A 20719-nucleotide genomic window follows, 5' to 3' on the forward strand; every position below is an offset into this window, starting at 1 on the left:
ACTACTGTATCGGACTAAATTGCATCTTTCTGGGGCCCAGCTATCATTAGCATAGTATTAATGGCAATACGTCTGTGGTATGGAGCGTAATAACTTTCTGTCCCTGCTAATATTTATTTTAATGTCTCGAGTGAGAAAATGCTGTTGAAACCTTAATCCAGTGCACCATTAGGAAGTTGTTATTAATGAGTTTCAGCTGTATACTGTGCATCTTCATTATCTAAGCAGGTACAGTAATTGTTAATTTCAGAAATTAGACCAATTTTAACGTAGCTTTTTTGGACATGTTTAAATTTTAGTGGAAATGAGCCAATAAATGCAATGATTAGGCCAGTCTTCTGATGTATTCTCAATGTTACTTCCTTTAGAAGGAAAGGTTTACTTTCTGGGCTACAACTTCTGTAGTTTAATTTAATATGTTAATATAGAAATCCTTTTTTCTGGATTTTTTTAATTTTTTTGACCTTTGTTTCAGTACTGGTAATACTAAGAAATATAGTGAGCTCTAACAATGGGCTGACCATCAGACCAGTTACAGCACAGGTATACTTGCAAGTGTGTACTGGGTGTTTTACCTTTTGGAAAAATAAAGCAAAACAGCTTCAAAAATCAAAATACAGCGCAGTCCACATTTTCTGCAGTGCTGACGGGGAGGGTATTTCTCTTCAAGGGAAGCACCTCTTGCTTTCAGTCTGAGTTTCTAGCCTCTGCACTGAGATTATTGAGCTGTTTATTGCAGAGGATGGTTATGTCAGTGAAATACTGAAATACTTCTAGTGAATTACACAGAGACCGCTGTGTGTGACAGCGATATCGGCTGCTACAGCTTTCCAGCTGTGAAATGCTGGTGTAAACTGTTCTGAGGGCATCGGCTGTATACAATAAAGACAAGGACACCATATTCTTTGGGAGGTCTAGAACCTGAAGAAGAGCAGGCTCTGATTACAAAACCCAGCAAATGAAACGCTGGTAAGCAGAGAAGTGCCCAAACCTCACCAGTAGTAAATTCTGAGCAGAGAGGTATTGCTGAAAGCCTGTTGCTCACTATTTTTGTGTTGATTGTGCTTGCAGAGCAACACCTGTATGCTCAGATCTATGGCCAAAAATGTTTCTGGGAAGTTGCTCCCTTGTTAGGAGGGGTCAGGACTGAACGCGTGCTCTACAAAATGTGCCTGGTGAGTTAGGTGATGTGAGGCTTTAGGCAGCAGCTGAGGAAGAAGGTTTTGGAAACAAGTTTGGGCTTTGTTGCTTAAATGCCATCTAAATCTACTGGAACCTGAAACGAGACTGTTATTAGATGTAGTCCCAAACTACTGAGAAAATTATTTGTGTTACGTAATTCTCAAAATGGTTTGTATTTAATTCAAGTATTAATTTTGTGAGAATAATTTTAATCCCTATTTTAAAAGTATGTATTACAAGTTTAAACTAGTTTTAATATCTATTTAAAAAAAAAATACCTTGCCCTGCTTCTGAGAACAAGCTTTAATCAATGTCTCAAAGTGAACTGCAAATGCATCCAGGCAGTTGTCAGTAATTATAACCTACTTTATTAAAAAACAAACAACAAAACAACAACAAAAAAACAAAATGAAATATATATTAAAAAAAACCAAACAAACCTAACTTAAAAAGTAACATCCTTGGGGTCAAATTAGGAGTTAGAAGCTTTAACGAAAACAAGACTAAATACAAATTCTGTTTCGTATGTAATAGCTTTTTTCTTTTTAAAAGCCTTTTCCTTAAAAATTCATTCTAGTGGAATTTAACTTCTCAGGATTTATAGAGTCTTCACAATACATTTATAGACATGGGAAAGACCAGCAGTGAACAGCAGTTGTTTTTCTGAGCTTTTCTTTCTATATTCCACATAATCCAGTGCTACACTTCTTTCACCAAAACGGAATTTATTCTTGAAGTGAAACTATTGTGCTGCTTCAGAAACCTGGGATTATTTTATCTTGTTTGGCATTGTTCTTTTAACTTCTCGTGGTGCTAAGTTGTGGGCCCGTGCTTTGGTAATGAGCAACAGTTGAAATACATGGTACTCATTTTTTAACAGAACTCATTGTAAACTAACTCTTTTTAAGGCGAAAAGGCACTTTGTTCAGACAAAGCCAGACTTTGTGGCAATAAGCACTTTTAAAAGTGCTTTTCCCAAAGAGCACGTTTCGAAGTGGCTGTCCTGCCCGCGGCTGGACGCAGTGCCGGGGGGGTGCCCGTGCATCGCTGAGGAGCCCGGCTTGGGCAGGGCTGCTCCAGATCAGGGTGTTCAGTTATGGCAACTGCAGCATCAGCCTCCTGTGGCTTTGTGGTGTGAGTGAAGCATCATCACACCTGAATTTCGTGCTGGTGCAGTTAAAAAGCGTTAGAAAGCGACTGTTTTTGCATGGGGCCTGCGCCGCTGTGTGGTGCGGTTACACCCCTGCAGCTGTGCGATTTAAGAATTTGTACTGGGCATGTAGGTGGGCTTTCCTGCAGCTGAAATTTTGGTTAGGATCTGCTTGTGTCTAAGGGGCTGCGGAATTGTTTGCTTCCAGCTTCCCCGGCGCAGGGAGGGATGCGTGGGTGGAGGCTGCCTCTCGGTGGTGGGAAGGTGTACATGGCACACGTGTGCTGGGCCTGAAATCCCCGCCTGGCTCGGGGGGAGAGCGGCAAAACTGCACCAAACGTGCTCCAAAACGCTTTCAGCCGTATGGCCAAAGCCTTAATTCCGGGGACTGCCGAGGAGCGTGGCCTGTACGCTGCTGCTGCCTTTGTGTCGGAAGGGGATATCGAGTGTCCTGCAGGAATAGCCTTTCCCTCTGCCTCTGGCACACGCTGCTGCTACTAACAGCTAACAAATAAAAGCAACCCCCCAAAACACAACAAAACGCACACGCAAACCCCTACAGTTTGGCTTTATCATGAGTGGGAAATTCATTATACATATCCCACTACATATCCTACAGTGGATGTGTAGCTTGCACTCACCGTGAGATGAGATTTATCACCCAGGACTGAAGCAGCTTGGGGGTTAAGAAGTGCCAGTGGGAGTTCCCCGGTTGGTACCTGAAGCCTCTTAAGGTGCTGGTTCTTATTTCAGGTTTATGCACTCCTGCATATGTGTCGCCTTCTACAAATACATTTGTTGATGCTCTTCTCAAAGTCGATCTTCTGGGTCCTTCGACCTTAATGGAAAAGTACTGACCGAGTTCCTTGACTGTTTTTCTGTAAATGGGGATGAATTAGGCAATGCAGTTCAGGGGGCGTTCCCAGGCTTCTGGAGGTGGACGTAGTGAGGCATGGGGTCACTGAGCTGGGAGACACCAAGGAAAAATGCACGTTTTGCACAGAAGGGGGAGAGCAATAGTGTCAGAGCGACAGTCCTCCCTCCAGCTGAACTGAGGTGAGGTCTCATACTTTTCATGGTTGCCAAAGGGGCATGTTATATTTTTTTTACTGGTGGAAAAGTATTTGATATTGATGTTTGGTGCAGTGATTAACATCACCTAGTTTATATTCTGCTTATTTTCTCTTTCTCCCTTTTCGTTCCCTTGATTGTCCAAAGATTTCAGCTAGATTCTTGTTTTCCTATACTTCCCTTCTAGGGCATAAGGAGAAAACCAAACAACAAAAACAAAACCAAAACAAAATTAGAATATTCAGATGGGTTTGGGTTGCCTTGAGAGGTTGGGGCTCTTCAGAGGTGTTCAGGACTCAACTAAACAAATCCCCAAGCAACCTGATCTAATTTGACAGCGGGTCAGGCTGGATGACCTGCGGGGTCTGTTCCAGCCTAAATTAGTCTGTTTTTAACGATACAGCAGTGAAGTGCTAGTGAATAGTGAAGAGTGCTAGAGAACAGAGTGCAGAACGGGACTTCTCTTGCCCCGAGTGCCAGCTCTGAGTCCTGCCGCAGCAATTACCTGCTGTATGGCATTAACTACATGCAACAAGTCTGGCTAACCAGATAGCTCCTTTCCCGTCACTTCTTCTGTACGTGAATAAGAAATACTTTGAAAATGCTATGAAATTTTTTTTAAGGTAAGTGCCATATAGCTGGGATAGGTAATGCAATATCATTTTTAAATTAAAAATTAATCTGGAACTACGTGAACGTTGGTTAAAGGCTTCAGACAGTCCAAGGAGAAATGCGATGCAGTTAACAATTTTAGTTGGGGGAGCATTTTATTTAAAGTAAACACAAAGATGCAGTATCTCATAGTACTGAGGCTGAAGTGGAGGAAAACTTTTTTTTTTTTTTCTTAAAGCTTAGAAAATAAGCTTGCTTAGAGCTTCTTAAAGATTTATTTTTTTTTCTTTTGTAGTTCTAGGCAGCTCATTCAGTTGAGACTACCGAGTTACGCAGAGAGCAATCAGTGGGCACAGGGTTACCGAGCCTGCTTTCAGCCCCTTTCTGACCCAGACTTCCCTCGTTTTCCTGGTGTGGCTGTAGCCCGCTCTGCTGCAGCACGAGTGAGGAGTGTAAGGACTTCTTCCCGGCTTTGCTTAGGGGAAACAACCGTCTGCCCATTCTCCTGGCTGTATTCATCTGCTCTGTCCTGACGTGTGTGGTCAGTGTGAGCAGAGCCCCCTTCCAAGCCAGAGAAGTGCTGCCAAGTGTGACACAGAGGGCGAGGAGGCAGGTGCTGGTACAGTCCTTACCGCTTCCTTCGTAGGAGAAGTCCCATCCCCAGTTACCTCCGGGTAGGTCCTCCTGCTGCGTCTCTCTCAGCTGTAGCTGCTTTTCTCCTTCAGATGCGAAGGATTTGAGAACAGGCAGCAGCAGCTGCCTTTGGTAGCACCAGAGACACTTGGTGACACCTGTGGTGCAGCACCGAGCCGCTTGGTGCTGCTGACAAGGGCATTGAGAGGCGCTGTGCTTGCCCTCCCGCAGGGAGGGTAGGAGTGGGGATGTCTGGTTGTGGTGGCCGCTGTCCCCTGTCGTAGCGTGGCTGCGAGCTGTGTGTGTGTCAGGGGAGTGCTTCCCCCAGTACAGGGGCTGCTTGCTCCCGAGCTTACTTGCAGTCACGCCAGCACTTCTACCGATCTTACTGCCCACGTACCGAATGTTTAAAACCCCCAATAAAGAGGGCAGGAATGGTCACAGCAGACCTGCCCCTCAAGGGCCCTGAGCACCTGGTGCCTGACGGGCAGCCCAGGTTCAGGTGGGCTCCGGGCCACGGCCAGCACAGCTGAGATGCGGGACGAGCCCTTGGCTCTCTGCTCTCAGCAGAGCCGGGGGAAGGGAGGTGTGAGCCAGAGGTGGAGGTGTCTGTGGTGCTGCTGGTCTGAGGAGGCCGGTAGGACGTGGGTCGTGGTTCGTCAGAGCAGGTAAGTGGGTGGTTTTGCTTCATGGCCTTTCGGTCCCTTAAAATGCCCCTCTCATTGAGCCGTTTCCCATCTTATTTCTTATCTTAAATTGAGATCTGTTTAAGCTTTGATCCTCCTTAGAAGATGTGAAAGAACGGGGAAGGATGGGTCACAGACTGTCTCAGCCTCCTGTAAAGGTGAAGAGGAAGGTGCCGCTTGAGTTCACCTGGCGAAAGGCTGCAGACTGACCTCACCTTAGTGGTTAGGGCCTCCTACGTGAAAGAATACATTTCCAACACCTCTCCCGTGTCCTGCGTGAGCACTGAACAAGGCAAGGCAGCAGTGGGTCTGGTGCGCAGCCAACTCCCAAACCACTCAGGTGGGCTCAGAGCCCCGGGCCTGCCTCGGGGTGGCACAGGTGCCCGGCTGGACCCGGAGCGGAGCGAGGGCTGGGCAGGCAGAGCTGTGTCCTGGGCTGGAGCAGGGCCAGGTCAGGGTGGTTGGGGGGCTGCAGGTGCTGCAGTTGGCCCCTCAGCGCCTTTGCCCTGGTCTCATCGCAGCCACCGCCGTAGCGGTGAGATCAATCTTCAGAAAAACAACGGAATTTCGCCACCTCTTTATCGCTTTGTTGCACGCAGGCTGTGGCAGTATGGGGCTGTTCCTTGCCAGGGCTGTGTTCAGAGAGCTGGTTCAGAGCTAGCTAGCCCTGTCGCTTTCAGCCAGAGCCAGATTTCTTGAGGACAAACCCGTGGGAGGAAGGCAGTGCCTTGCTGGGACCTGACAGTGTCCCGCAATCCTCGAGCCAGCGCCTGCTCCTACAGCAACCCAGCTCGGGGCGAGCACATACAGCTAGCGAGCCTGAGGAGCTGGAGGTGATGCAGCCGCTTTCACCGGTGCTTCAGAGCACACCGAGGAGCTCTGGCGGTGCGGCTGCGGCCGCCAGAGAGCGCGGTGCTGCTGCTCTTCGCTTGGGCCTGCTTGAGCCTAAACCACAGGCAGGTGTCTGCTAAGGGCCCTTTGGACTCTTCTCAGCTCTTTCTAAGCTTGTGTGTTGAGTAATACTACTACTACTAGTAAAAGCTGCCCGAAGTCCCTGGTAAATCCTCCAGGCGCCCGCTTTCAGGCCGTGCTGCGCAATCCCCGTGCCTTTAGAAGCGACGATGTGCTCGGTCGGTCGGCGAGCTGCCTCGGGAGCTGCTCCCGGGCTGAGGGGAGCCCGACGGGGCAGCGCTGTGCAGCCGGGGGCAGATGCGAGGGGAACGGAGGGGTTGGAAGCGGGGGCCTGTGCTGAGCCCCCAGGGAGGGAGCCCCGAGAGCCTGGGCGAGCGGTGGGAGCAGCGCCATGGGAGCAACCCCGAAGCCCTGCGGTGCCACGGGCCCTTCTGGAGGAGGGCTGGGCACACAATGTTGTCTTCCGACCTGGGAAAACTCATGTGAAGTTAAAAGTCCGAACATCAGGCTGACTGCAACGAACGTGACCGAAACCCTTAAATAAGCCAAGTTCAGGCTCCCAGCAAAATCCAGCTGGCACTTCTGCCTGCTCAGTGCCTGGGCTAACCCGCCGGCTGCTGGGGCTTCACCCCCGCTCTCAGGATGCCGTCTGCACGCTGGGAACCGCATTTCCTACAGAAACTTGCTCCATCCCAAGCACTGTGCAGTGCGGTGCACCTCACGGTGTGACTGGAGGGTGGCAACAGTGCTAGTGGTGCTACATGTGAGTCGGGATGATAAGGTGTGGTCCTCAGCTGGCTTGGTGCGTAAACACTTATTTTTATAATCCCTCATTTGTCAGGAGGTGCTGTGTCATGTTTTATCTGTGACGTGGCTTTTCGTACCAGGTTCAAGGTACAAAAAATCCACCGTTAGTCATCGCTGGATGGAGACCTGTGATCCTCAACACCTCTGCGGTCACTGGGCAAACAGGGAACTCCTCAGATATGGCAGGGAAGTCCAGTTGTTTTGCTAGGACAACTTAAACCCCTCTGTCAATTACTTCTACCAGCTGGCTCTTTTCCCCTTTCATTTCTTTTCCCCTGGATTATACACGTTTAACACTAGATGGAGCCTTCTGTGCACTGGAGGAACTGGGGAGACTGAAGAGTTCAGAGAAACATCCTTCACTTAGAGCAGTGTCTTGTGAAATGCGATAATGGAAGTGTCGCTGGCAATAAGGGTGTTGTTTAATGAGAAAAACACAGTGGGAACTTCCTTTTTGCACCAACAGAAAACAAATTCTGTGGTGTTTCCCTTTATGTGAAAAACACATCAGATCTCAGAATTAGAATGGTTATAGCATTCAAGGTTACGTACGCATCAATTTTAAAATACTTCTTGAAGTATGCGGCGAGGAAGGGCAGTGTCTGTGGCTTTCAGAACGTGTGCCTGCATACAGATGTGTGGGGAATTCTTTCTGTCCTGCGGATGTCTGTGGCTTTCCCTGACTGCTTTTGCAGCTCTCCTTAGAAAAATTATTCAAAATATGCTGAGCTGTTTGACGTTTCCTTAATAAGCTGCTTATTATTTTGCACTACAGCCTTGGTGTTGGTTGTGGAGCACGCTGGCTGCTGATCTTTCTAAATGACGCAGCGGTGACGATGCTTGTGTTGGGAAGCTCTCTTCAATATTACTCTTACAGAAGCTGGGTGGTGTCAGCATTCTGCGCACATACACAGCCTCTGAAAGCAACCAAGAAAGTAGATTACAGAAGACGAGTTTCCAAGAAGACAAAATTGCAACATCATTATGAAATGAACCGTGTCGTCTTAATTTTCTGCAAGTTTTAGGCTGCATACAAACAATGGGTGCATCTTGCTGACATCAAGAACAGTTATAGGATATTGAGGCAATGCAAATATAAAACATTTTAGGCAAATTAAATATGTTTGTATTGAGAATGTTAACTGAGAGAAATTCTTGTAGAAAACTCTCTGATGGATGAAGGGTGCCATGCAAGGGATACATCCTCTGAACCAAATGATTACCAACAGTTTTCAAACCTCACAGGAAGGGATCTTTACCAGAATCAGTTCATGACAGCCTCTTTAGTGAAGAAAAAAAAAAAAAAAAAGAAAGATAATTAAAACATGCATACTTCTACATGTATGGACATACTTTTTTGATTCTTCCATTTAAGCAAATAAATGCTTAAATACTTTTTTATTTAGAAAAAGAAAAAAATAGATGTGTTTAGAATTCAGGTTCATCTCTACCGTCATATGCTTTGCTCTGCCTTCACATGCGTTTACACTGTGAAAGACACTGGCTTCTTGCAGTAAGGGATGTAACAGCAGAGGCTGCCATTGACTTTGCAATCAGTCTATAAAATGGGCTGCGAGTCTCTCCAGCGACAGCTAACACACCGACTGCTCCCCCTGCTCAGCAACCAACCGAGAGACTCCATAAGGATTTTGGCTGAGGGAATCCATCTAGCAAAGTAATGAAAAAGTTGAAAATAACGACAAAATAATCCACAGCATGTTTTGTCTTTGAAATTAAACTTGTTGCCAACAGCATGTTAAATTTCCGGTGATTTTCCATAAGTAATTCAGAACAATCATGCTACTTCTCATCCACCTGAATTGGCCTGCACCCTTCTGAGTTTGCGTTGCGTGGTGTAAGTCATCGGATGCAGGCTGCTTTGACTAAGTAGCTTTCCCTTTGTTTCCAGGTGAACACGACTTGCACATGCTGCTCAGAGTTTCAGTGCCCTTTCAAAAGATTATCGCAGCCAATTGAAGAAGTAACCTGTCAAAGCTGACATTCATCCCCTCTCCCCTAAATCGCACTCTTCCTAATTCAGCTGTGCTGAGTAGCAAGGCGGAGAGGTATTAGCGGAACCAGTCCATAAAATTTACTCTATTTTTGTATTAAAATGTTACCCGTGATTCTGGTAGTGATAGGGGATGTGTTCATAATGAAAATATTGCTGTCTAGATCTTGATACTGATAATACCCCGAGGCATTGGCAAGCAAGTAATTGTGGAGCTGATATTTGGCTGCTCTCACCAGGGGCTGCAGGGAAAGCGGTTTTAAGCCACTTGCAAGCTACAGATCGGGAGTTCCTTGGTGCATCTTAATGTGTCATTTTGGGGGTCTTTGCTCAAAGTCCCTTGTTGTCCTGGGGCTGGGTGCGGGCAGTTCTGAGGCTGGCTGTCGTTTACAGCGACTTTAGGGCACAGGTTGTGGGGATGAGTAACCCAGGTGGAGCACTATGAAAGTTTAGCGGGATTACTGCAGGGTCGAAGCACACATCTGGCTGCTTGACCCCCTGTAGCCTGTACCGGGTTATTGGCAGCCTGCTCGGACGCCTCTGTGAAGCACTGAATTGTGTGCGCTGCACGGCCTGCAACTCCTGCGTGTGTTTGGGTACGTGGCTCCTTTCTGTAGGCACCTTCCTAACAAGGCCAGTGAAGTTTTCTTCCTAATATGCCTACTGAAGCTTGCTGATACATTTTTTTTTTTGATGGAGAGTACACCAGTGTTTTGGAGAGATCAATCACCCTGTATGTAGCTAGGTATTGGTCATGTACATGCATAGTTTTGCTATACTTTTTTCTTAGGAATGAATGTTATTGGGGGTGATCTGACCTCCTCTGTCCCCAGTACCGAAGAGGCTTTTACTGCAAACTGCCTCCCTGGGTGTGCACCCATCCCTGTGCGAATTCCCAGGGGATTCAGGGAATTCCTCAGTGGCACTGATTCCTTGCACTACTTTTCCACTGTTTGTTCCCATCGGGGAGGAGGCTTCTCCAGAACTGGAGCTCGGTGAGTAGCGATGAATCTCGGGTCAAACTAGTCTCTTGTCATCAAACATTCACTGCACTTCCTATGCCTATGAATAATGTGCTGCCTCCAATTAATCAGCGTGATGCAGATACAGGAGAAAATGCCTTGATCTCTAAATCCTGGAAATGTGGGAGTTGGGGTGATTTCCAAGTACAACTTTTGGATGTGCTGGACGAAGCTTGTGGGGACTGGAGAGCACCAAGCAGCTCAGAGGTGTGGAGGGGATGAACTTGTTTAAGGATTTTGTGATATTTCAAAATAGCGTTGTTTCTGCTCGCTTTCTTTCGTCATCATCTTAAATAAATAAATCTTAGTGGTAATAGGTGAGGAGGTACTTTATATAACGGCTTCTCTCCAGATATTTTTTTCTTTATGCTGTCCATGCTGATTGTTCCTGGATTTTAGCAGATATACGGCAGATACAGCATTAGGCAAATTCTTCCAGGGTGCTAGGCAACTTCTCCTACGTGTTCACAACTGCCTGGAAATCCCAGGCGCTCTCAGGCATCCCTGCCCCGTTTTCCCACTGCTGGGCTCAGGGAGCAGAGCACGGCTGGCTTGGCGTGCGCTGGCTGCCGTCCCTTCTGAGCCTGCCCAGCTTCCCCTGCCTGCAGCTGACCTAAAACAATTTTGTCAGGTGCTCTCGCCGCCTCGCTATTCACCACTTCGTGCAGGCTGTTAATGAATATATTGAAAAACACCAGCCCGAAGACTGATCCCTAGGGCACTACACTATTAACCTTTCTCCATGCTGAGAATTGCCCATTTATTTCCATTCTCTTTCCTATCTCTTAACTTGCTTTAATCCATGACAAGACTTGATCATTCACCCGGCGGTAACCGTGTTTCCTTTGCAGCCTCTGGGTAGGTAGGAACTTTATTAAATGCCTTTGGAGGCATTTTTGAACACATCAGGCTTCCCAGTCGTCCTTTGCATTATGTCTCCTTCACCCTGCGAAAGGCTCCCGATGAGCAGAGGAGGTGCAGGTCTCCGTCCCTGCTGTCTCGGGGTATCGTCGGGGAATGCTGCGGTCTGGACGTGCCAGCAAGATGCTGCTTTTAAAGTGATGAGGGGGGGACAAAGTCAGCTTCTCACTTCTCGTCTTCCTGAATGTCCTTATTTAAAGTCTACACTTTAATTTTTTGTGTGAAAATGGCTTGGAAAGCTATTTTAGGCTTGCAATGGTTTATGTATCATTAGGGTAAATATCTGGAATGCATCTGGAATCTGGATGGCATCTGCCATCTTTTTCACATCTTTTTTGTCCTTGGCTTAACGTAATGCATCTGTTCAGTGAGGACAGTGCAAAGAGAGCACTTTCTGAATAAGAGGCTGGTTTTGTTCAGTAGGACAGCCAAATAACTGAGCAGAGACCTTACTAGTTTCAGTTCAAATGCAACACAATCTCATCCCTGAAATGGAAATTTTCAAAAAAAATGATTTTTCTCCAAAGGTGTCTTTTTTCCCCTCACTTAACTTTTGTACGGAATTCATTTCCAGTCGCGTTGAGAACAAACACTACAATTTCTGTCTTTCAGGAAATGTTCTCAAATTCTTTAGCTAAGAACTATTTGAAAATCTATTTTGAGTTTTTAAACAGGTTTGCCCGCCTCAGATGACTTTTTCCAAAGGAACAATCTTCACCTGACAAGTTTTTCCCAGCCCCAGGGAAGAGCTGTATCTGCATGCTAAAGCGTCCGAGGAGCGGTGTGCGGGAAGCTGTGGTGTGCGTCTGTGGGACGTGGCTTTCTGAAGTAGAAAAGGGAGACAGGAAACCAACAGCATGAGGGAAAAGGCATTTTACATTCGTGAAACCTTAATTCTTAAAACATAAATACAATACAGTGGGCATTGATGCTCGGGAGAAGCAAAACATGAAATAGCAACACAGGGTTCAAACACAGCATCCAGGTAGTGCACGGCATCCTCTTTCCTCTGTTCTCCTGAGAGCTCAGATTAAATCATATTTTCCTATCTGTGCAAAGTGTGTTTAATGAGACAATTAGGCACTATGGACTCTAGCGGGCAATGGTAACTCCTGTATTACCTTTTTTTTTTTTTTCTTCTCAGTACTTTGAGTTGGAAAGCTGGTATTTTAGTACCTTGCTTGTTTCTCCACCAAGTGACAGATCTGATTTCACTCACCTACCTCTTGGCTGAACTTCGGTGTCACCTGTGCCTGCAGGGCCGTGCAGCACTGCAGCCACGTTTCGGATGAAGCACAGAAATGAATGCAGACTTTAGATTCTCTGGAATGCTTTAGAATAGAAACGTGGTGCACATGCACTGAAATAATCATGATCTCATTCCCGAGCTGGAGCCTGTGTCCCTGCCTGGCAGCTTGTGCCCTGGGCAGGGAGTACGGCTGGCACCGAGAGCCTGCGTGGGGACAGTGGATGTCAGCGCATTGGCCAAGTGCAAAAACAAAACGGCCAGCAGCAGCCAAAATCCTCCTGTGCGCCGTGTTCAGAAAGTTCAGAAAATCATTGGCTTAAGGAAATACGATTTCAGCCTTCAGCGTTCTCTTCTGGCAATATGCATTCCCCGTAAATAGACAGTTATTCCTGCCAGGGGTGGAATTTTTCTCTCTTTGAAGCTGAAAACTCGTTAAAATCTGATGTTAAACAATTAATGTTCCTAGGGACAAATTGTTTCGTGTACTAGGACTTTCTCCAGCCAGAGAAAACACAGTATCCCTGAAAATTACAGGGCTCATAATAAACTTCATGCTAACAAAATGCTCGGCAATGTTTGTTTCAAGCCCCAATATTTTTTACTGAACCTGTGAGAGTCTGTTTGCAGATCTGCCATCTGCTTGCTGATGAACGATCCTGGTAAATAGTGTGTCTTGCCGTAGCTTATTCTGCGTTTGGTGGACAAAGAATGAAGTTAAGCATGTTTATCTACAGCATTAGTATTAAAACCAGTATTCAAATTTGAAATCGAGTAGTCTCGATTTTTGTTTTGCAAATAGGCTCCCTTCAAACTCGAGGGCCTGCTGCTCCACTCGGTGCCTGGGATGCTGGCCGCCACCCTCCTGCTGTGCTCTCCGGCCGCGCTGGGCAGTGCAGGGTCTGTCCAACCCCGATGGGCTCAGGGCTCCTAATGTCTTGTGGGGTCACCAGAGCCCTCCAGGCTTACACGCTTTATACGCTGGAGAAGCCAAGATGAGATTCTGCTTTTCTTAAGGTTTCGTAGGGAGCATGAGAGAAGCCAGAGGTCGGGCTGTGCGTGTTGCCTTGGCTTGCTGGAGCCCCACAGGTTTTGCCTCCATCCTACGCAGGAGTGCTGTAGGGGCTCACCCTCTCCTCCTCCGGGGCGGGAGGAGGCATGGGCGTAAAGGTGCGCTATGGGTTCACAGCCTCCCTTTCTCACAGCAGAAACAAGCCGCAAGCACAGTTACACAGACCTATGGCATCGTGTCAGAACGGAGGGGGAAAGCTTTGGGTTGAGAAGGCCTGGGGGAGGGCCAGGCTGGCGCACGCGGCGTCTTCTGTACTAACGCAGTCCTGCGAGCACGGAGCAGCTACGGCAAGTGGGGAACATACGCACGGGGAGGCAATCTGAACCATCGATCCTGTGTTCGGTTCAGGAGCGAACGTGAAGATGTGTTAGTGAATGGTTAAGGTGTGGGAAGCTGTAGAGATGAGCATACTGATCTGGTGATTTTGTCTTTTCGGCTGGAATAAAAATCTAGAGCTTTCTCTGGAATTTATGAAACTGCATTTATTGGATTTAAACTTGAGCAGAATGAACAGGTCCATTTACTGGCTATTTGCTGAATTTAGCCCTAAACGCTACAAAGAATTGATCCAGAGAATGCAATGAGAATCCCATTTTAGATTGAACTATATTTTTCCCCATGTATCTTAATAAAAACAATTCAAATAATAAGAAAATTACTTAGGCAAAAACCCCACTTCCTAGTTCTTGCATTTACTGTCATTATTACCCTCAGTTTGTGGGTAAGGACATAGTTCATGCAAATAGCCTTTTACTACTGAACCTTATGGTCCTAATGACCGTTTCTGCTCCCAAGCCAGTTTGCTGCATTTTCTGACACAAACTGCTGCCATGAAACTTGCAGTGCCATGCGGAGACCGAAGCTGCCCTGTAGCTGAAGACGGAGTGTTCTGGCCAATGGTCCCGGTGGTAGGTGCTGACACAGCCGTGCACCAGCTGCAGTTGTCTCTTCTCATTGTGTCCCTAATTTTATGTGAGAAACCAATGAGTTGTTTTTTTTTTCCAAATTTTTATTATCTCCTTTTCTTGCATCAAAATGAAACTATATCAAACTTCGTTTCCCTAACTCGGATAATTCTCTTTCCCTGAGGGGCACGATGAGCTTCTCAGCAGTAGAAAGGAACTGGTCATTAAAGGCTGGCTTTGGGGGTGCCAGGCACATCTCACACCTCCAGTGGCATAAATGACACGTGGCCATGCTGCTGATCTCCAGATCCGTCGCTGCTGAAGGGGCAGGCTGTGGAAGGAAGGAGGGAGGGAGGGAGGTAACTTCTGAACTCACCCTTGCTTGCTCTTCTCTAACTGATTATGTCTACCAAGAACAAACGTTGTTTATCGCATTCAACCTTTCATTTGCTTGTTTTCCTCAAAAGGGTAAACTGTTACTAGGTTGTATCCTTATGTCCTCATATTATGTATCTCACTAATCAATTTCTTTGGAAAATGTTTGATCTGGCTCTCTGGGGATGGGTTACCAAAAAGGCTACACTTTCATCCCAGCAGACCATCACCTCGTCTGTATTTTTGAGCTCCCTCAGTCCAAGAGGCCTCTGTCGTACTCACATTAATGGTAATGCTTTCAAAAAATTCTTGTCTTCTACATTCATATGGATTTTTAATTGATCAGTTTCTTCTAGGTTATAAAATGTTACTGGGCTGCTTACATCACTCATCTGCTTAAGGCTTTTTATGTGCATCTCCTTCGGTCAATCACAGAGCAGATCCTGACGGCTGTCTCCCTAATGCTCGTCCCTGAGACTTTTACCTTCTGCTCAAGCTTTTTACTGTTGGCCTGGTTGCGTTTCTTGTCCACCTTGCCCAGGCTGTCCTCCTCATCAGGAGTTGGCACTTCTTAATAGTAAATAGTGGGTAATCGTGACTATTTGGGAAACAAATCTGTCTCCTCCACTTCTCTTTAAGGTTGCTGAGGATCTCTTACACCTGGCTTACCTAAAGTCTAGTCTTATTATTGCTGTTTTAAGTCCATGCAAAAAAATGTTGACAGCTGTCCTTTTAATAGCAGCCTGCAGGACACGGTAGCAGAGTTTGAAGAGTAGGAAGCCCACGCACGCCTGTGCTAAATCTCGCTTATTCATAGCAGCCCAGGGTTTCCTCATGCTACGGCAGCGCAGGTGTAGCAGAAGTTTCACAGTGAGCCACTGCAGTGAAAAGTGTCAGTGCGTGTGTTCAGGTAGCTACGTGCTGAAGCCGGTTAATTCTGAGACATTGCAGGACTGCAAGCAGGTGACTGAGACACGGCGCTCCTCAATAACTTAGAGCGGGGACGAACTACGAGACCGTCAGTTAAAACGGATTCCTACTAAATCCTGGCATAAAATCAATGATCGACAAAAACAAACGGCAGCCTTTGGAGCCTTTGATGCTGCTTTTGCAGGGACTGTACGTCAGCTTAGACCAGCTTCTGAACGCTGCGGAGCTGCCTGCTGCCCTAGGCACGTGAGCAAGCTCCCATCGGGCGCGCGGCACCCGCTGCCCATCCCCGCGGCCCCGGGGCTGGGCGTCCCTCTGCGTCCTGCCACCCGGCCGCTGCTCGGGGTGGGAGCATGGAGCCAGCAAGGGCATCCGCCCTCCGTGCAGAAAATGGGGCTGAGCAGCTTCAGACAGTTAAAAAATACATACTTGTGGTAATTAGCTTATTATCTGCAAAACTGTTGTAAACACGTTAATAATTAAGCAGCATCTACGTTGTGTAGTGTGCCTTTGGTTAATGTGGCAATGGTTATTAAAATACATTAATGATTCTGAGAAGGTTGATGTAGGTACTGCAAATCCTTTTTCCAAGTTTAGCACTTCTGTTTTTTTTTTTTGGTATTCACAACAACTGCATATTTTGCGGAAAAGCACATAAAGATAATTCTTTTGTAAACTACATTTTTTAATGTGTCACTTAATGTGCATTTTCCTAAAATCATTTAGTGGGAATAAAGATGTCTGGTAGCTAAATTATTTGTTATTAGATTCTATACCATGAAAAGTCTGATTAGAATTGCAGGCAATAAGAATGAAAAACAAAATATTTAATGCACACACTAACAAAATAGTCTGCTTCTGTAAATGGTCTTTGTGGGTTGTCTATTGTAAAACCAACAACAACAAAAAAAAAAGAATGAAAATTGAGATGACGTATTTTCACTTACCCTGTGATATGAGGTAAAATGTATATAGATATAAAATACCAAAATGTATCACTGGGTTATGGCTGTGTATACCAAAATCCTGCAAAGAGCCGTACATATTTTAAGCAATGCACTTCTAAGCAAATGAAAATACTAAACCCTTAATTTGGGCTTTTCAAAAAGTATGTCTGGATATGATGGGAAGACGCATAGGAAAACACTTATCTGGTTCAAATAATCAATTATTTCAGACTGTGATCCTAGAAACTCGCGCACAGACGTGTGGCTTTATGCTGAGGAATAACCATCCCAATCAAGACGCGTTTGTTTGACTCTAATTGCTTATGTGCTTCAAAATTTGCATAATTAGATAAAATTCGAAATAAAAGAGGAGTAGGAATAACGTGCACACGACTTGACCTTGATTGCAGTTAGGCGCCGGCGGAGCTGCGGTTTAGCTGTGATCAGCAGTTACGTCCGACTGTTCGCGTTGTGGGGAGGCCCGGCCTCACCGCTGGGAAGCCGACGGTGCCTCGGGCTGTGGCTGAACCTTTTATTGCTCCTTCGGTGTTTAGTTGCACCATATATTGTTTTTCTTGCTGTATGTTTGAAATTCCAACCCACGCCATTTTCCGGAGGGCGTTGCTTGCTGGCTCGCATGCTGGTGGTCATTGTGGCTTATCTTCCCCCTTCAGCATGGACTTGTTTTAGCGCTGGTTATTGATATAGGTGTTTTGAAAGCGTTGCTGAAATCAACGTGAACAACATCCCTTGTTTTTCCCATGCCCACTGCTCCAGTCACCGCCCCCAGCAGTTCAGCACGGGTGGGCGCAGTGTGTCCGCAGTAAAGCCATCCCCGTTCCCTTCTCGCCTTTCGTGCCCCTGGAAACGACAGCTGTGGGGCTCTGAAGATCCACGGTCTCCCCAGCGGCTGAGGTGGGGCTCGCCCTGTTTGGGGTTGGAACAGTGTTTGCCTTTTTCCGGCCCTGGGGAGGCTCCCCTGGTCTCCGTGAGCCTGGAAAGGAGCTGAGACATTTCCAGCTCCTTCAGCACCGTTGGAGGCCTCCTGCCCTCCAGCTGGGATGAGCAGTGATGAGCCCCCACTGCACAACAGTAAGTGCAGACTTTGGCAAATACAGGTATTTTTGTTTTGCTTTCGAAGGGTGATCTTTTGTTTCATTCTCTCCCTTTCTAGCTCACAGCCTGTGTGTTTGCAGAGCTTTTCTCCGGTCTCCTGCCTGTGGCTTTGCCTCCTGGGGCTTTGTCTCTGTCTCCAGTGCCTGATGTGTCTTCCAGCAAATAGCACGTGTTTGCTGGCATATGGACCTGCTTGTCTCCTGGTAGGTGTAGGAGGTGAACGCGTGGTTTTGCCTTTTTCTTTGACTGTGGACAGTGTTAGTTGGGTTGTTGCTCAGGTGAGTAACCTCTGATGTTTATTTTAAACAGAATCAAAGTGGATGTTTATTTGTTTTGGACTGGAAATAGTAATAAAGAGTGATGGAGTGGTATTTTTCTGTCTTCTGGGAACATGATGCATGTGTTCTTTTGCAATACAGAGCAGCCTTACCTGTTAAGCACCTGATCCTGACCCATAAACCATCCTTGCCATGCTTTGGATGGCTGAAATTTCATAAGGCTTTAACCAGAAACCCCTGATCACTTAATCAGAGGATTATTGTGAAGTACACAAGTAGTATAATTAAATGTCTTAGTACCTGATTAGACTATGGATTTAGAGATGGAGCAGCATTATGCAAAGATACAATGTAACTGGGTTAATAACAATCAACTGATTAATGTAGTACATCTCATTCAAGCCTAAAGGAGAATAGACTGAGATGATTAGCAGAGTTGCAAATATGCAGGAGTGCACAAAGCAGAATGTATGCGACAAGACTGAGTAAATGAGGGGGAATTTTATCAGTGTACCAAAATATAAAGATGTTTAAAGGAGAAACAGCGTTGTTAGACAACTTGCTGAAAGTAGCCTGGAAGATGCACTGATTCTTGGCATGTTTGTTTTGCCACGTGCTTACGATTGCAGTGAGTGAGTATTCAAATGGAAGTAAACAGAACATATTGTGTTAATAAACAAATCCAATCGTATTGAATTGTAGAAGGAAACAGAACCGAGTGGATACCCTGTTCTTAATGCTTGCCTGGGTAAAAAAATGTACTGGAAAGCAAAATCGAAGAGAAACCTTTAAGGGCTGTGAGCACTTGGGTTTGGTTGTGGTGGACAAGGCGAGCAGGGGCAGCTGAGAGCCTCCCGTGCTAACGCCACCCTCCTGGCGCGGGGCACAGGCAGGGCAGGGCTCTGGGGAGGTCATGGCTTTAGGTTTCACGCGGTGTCCAGGTGGTTTTGGTAGGCTTTTGGTAAATTCTAGGAGTTGGGGCTGGCTTAGGTTGAAATCAAGGAAAAAGTCTCTCACTGACAGCCGAAGAAGCAATGGAAAATTTTTTAGTGTTCAGCAAGATCCACCTGCAAGATTCAACTTCCTTATTTTGAGAACTGGTTCTTCTTCCAGGAAACAAAACCGGTCACCCACCATTCGAATAACCAAGAGACAAAATCTCCCTAAAAATGAGAAATCAGGCCCCCCGTGCAGCCCTGCCGTGGTAACACGCGCCTGCCTGCCCCTTTCGGCGCCCAGCCGCGGCAGTAGCGGCGCGCTCAGCGGCAGGGCTCCGCTGTTAGCACGTGTTGAGGTCAGGCCACGTGGAACTGAATGCCGTTACTTTTGGAAGAACAGAGCTAAATATCAATGCTTTCTTTTCCCTGAAAATGTAGAGACAGCTGGAGCTGGATGTGATTTGTGGGAATATGGAGAACGTCTCTGAGCTGCTTTTACATAAACCTTTTTGGAGAACAGCTATCGAACCTTTAGAAGGTTCCTCTGCAGATCACCTCCTTCAGAGAGATCCCTTGTAGCTACCTCAGGGCCCGTGGCGTGCAGGAGGGGCGTGGGACCACGCTCTGACCCTCCCGGGCTGATGCTGGTGCTGTCGGAGCTGGCGGCTCTTGCAGTCGGTGAGAATTAACCGTCGTCACCTGGGGACTACGAAGGAGGATTCATGTCGTTCCCGGACGCAGAATTCTCTTCTGCAGTTTAATGATTTGTTTTAATGGCACGTAAACTGACGGATTGCAGAGCAGTGCTCCAGAGATAAGCCATCCATACACAGTCAGAGTTCTCCCTGGTGATAAAAGACTCCTTTAACATAGGATAAGGATTACGGCACCTGCAGTAATCCACTTACCTCTGGGACTGCATAGCACACCTGCCTGGCACGAAGCAGGGTCTGACATCTCATTCTGCACGTGGAGCTGGAGTTGCTGTGGGAGTTATCCCATGTTCTGGATTTTGGTAACAGAAGACTGCCCAGGTACTGCCCATTTGTGATTAAAGACATTTGGAGAAGCCCTCCAAAATTCAGCTTCTTAAGATGTGGGGGGTAGGGGTGGGAGCTTTTAGGTGAGGTATCATAATAAAAACTTTATTAATAAGCTGTATATTAGAAGATGTATATTAGAAAGCTTAATTTGCAATAATAAATGAGCAATAAAGCACAGTAAATGAAAGGAAAGAGACCGTTAAAATTATATAGGATTTTAAGCTATAAATAGAACTTGTGATGTTACATTGCCTTAGAAAACAGCTCCAATCGCCTATGGGTAAGATGTAAAGAAAATTCAGCACATGTCTGGATTGGGGATAAGGGAAGGGAAATAACTTCTTAGCTGATACAATCCAAAAGTGGAAGTGTTCATATAAGGAAAAGAGAAAATAAATGTTTGCTTGAGTTATAAACTGAAATATGACTGTGATGTTATTTGGACCAGGTGATCTCTGCAGGTCTGTTCCAGCCTCATTCGTTCTGTGGTTTGAGCTTGGACATCCTGAGTTCTCATTTCTGCTGTCACTTCCTATCTTTAAAGGCTTTATAAGGAAGATTGAGCAAGCTATATTTAGTCAGGCTTGAAAACCACCTGTTTTTCTTTTTCTTTTTTTTTTTTTCCCCCCCCCCTCCATACTGAATTATAGGCTGCTGAGGTCAGGTACCTTAGAGGCAACTTTGATTGCTTCCTATTATTTTTTCTCTTAACTGTTGCTCTCTTGAAATGCAGCCTTACCTTGACCAGTAGCATCCTGCTCATGCCTCTGCACAAGCTGCTGTTGCCATTTGCAGAATCATACCCAGAAGGGATTCAAATATATCTCCTGCCTTACAGGAGCAGGCATAGGTAATAGCTTGT

The sequence above is a fragment of the Anser anser genome, assembly GCF_964211835.1.
Source record: "Anser anser genome assembly, chromosome: 7".
Classification (NCBI taxonomy): Eukaryota; Metazoa; Chordata; class Aves; order Anseriformes; family Anatidae; genus Anser; species Anser anser.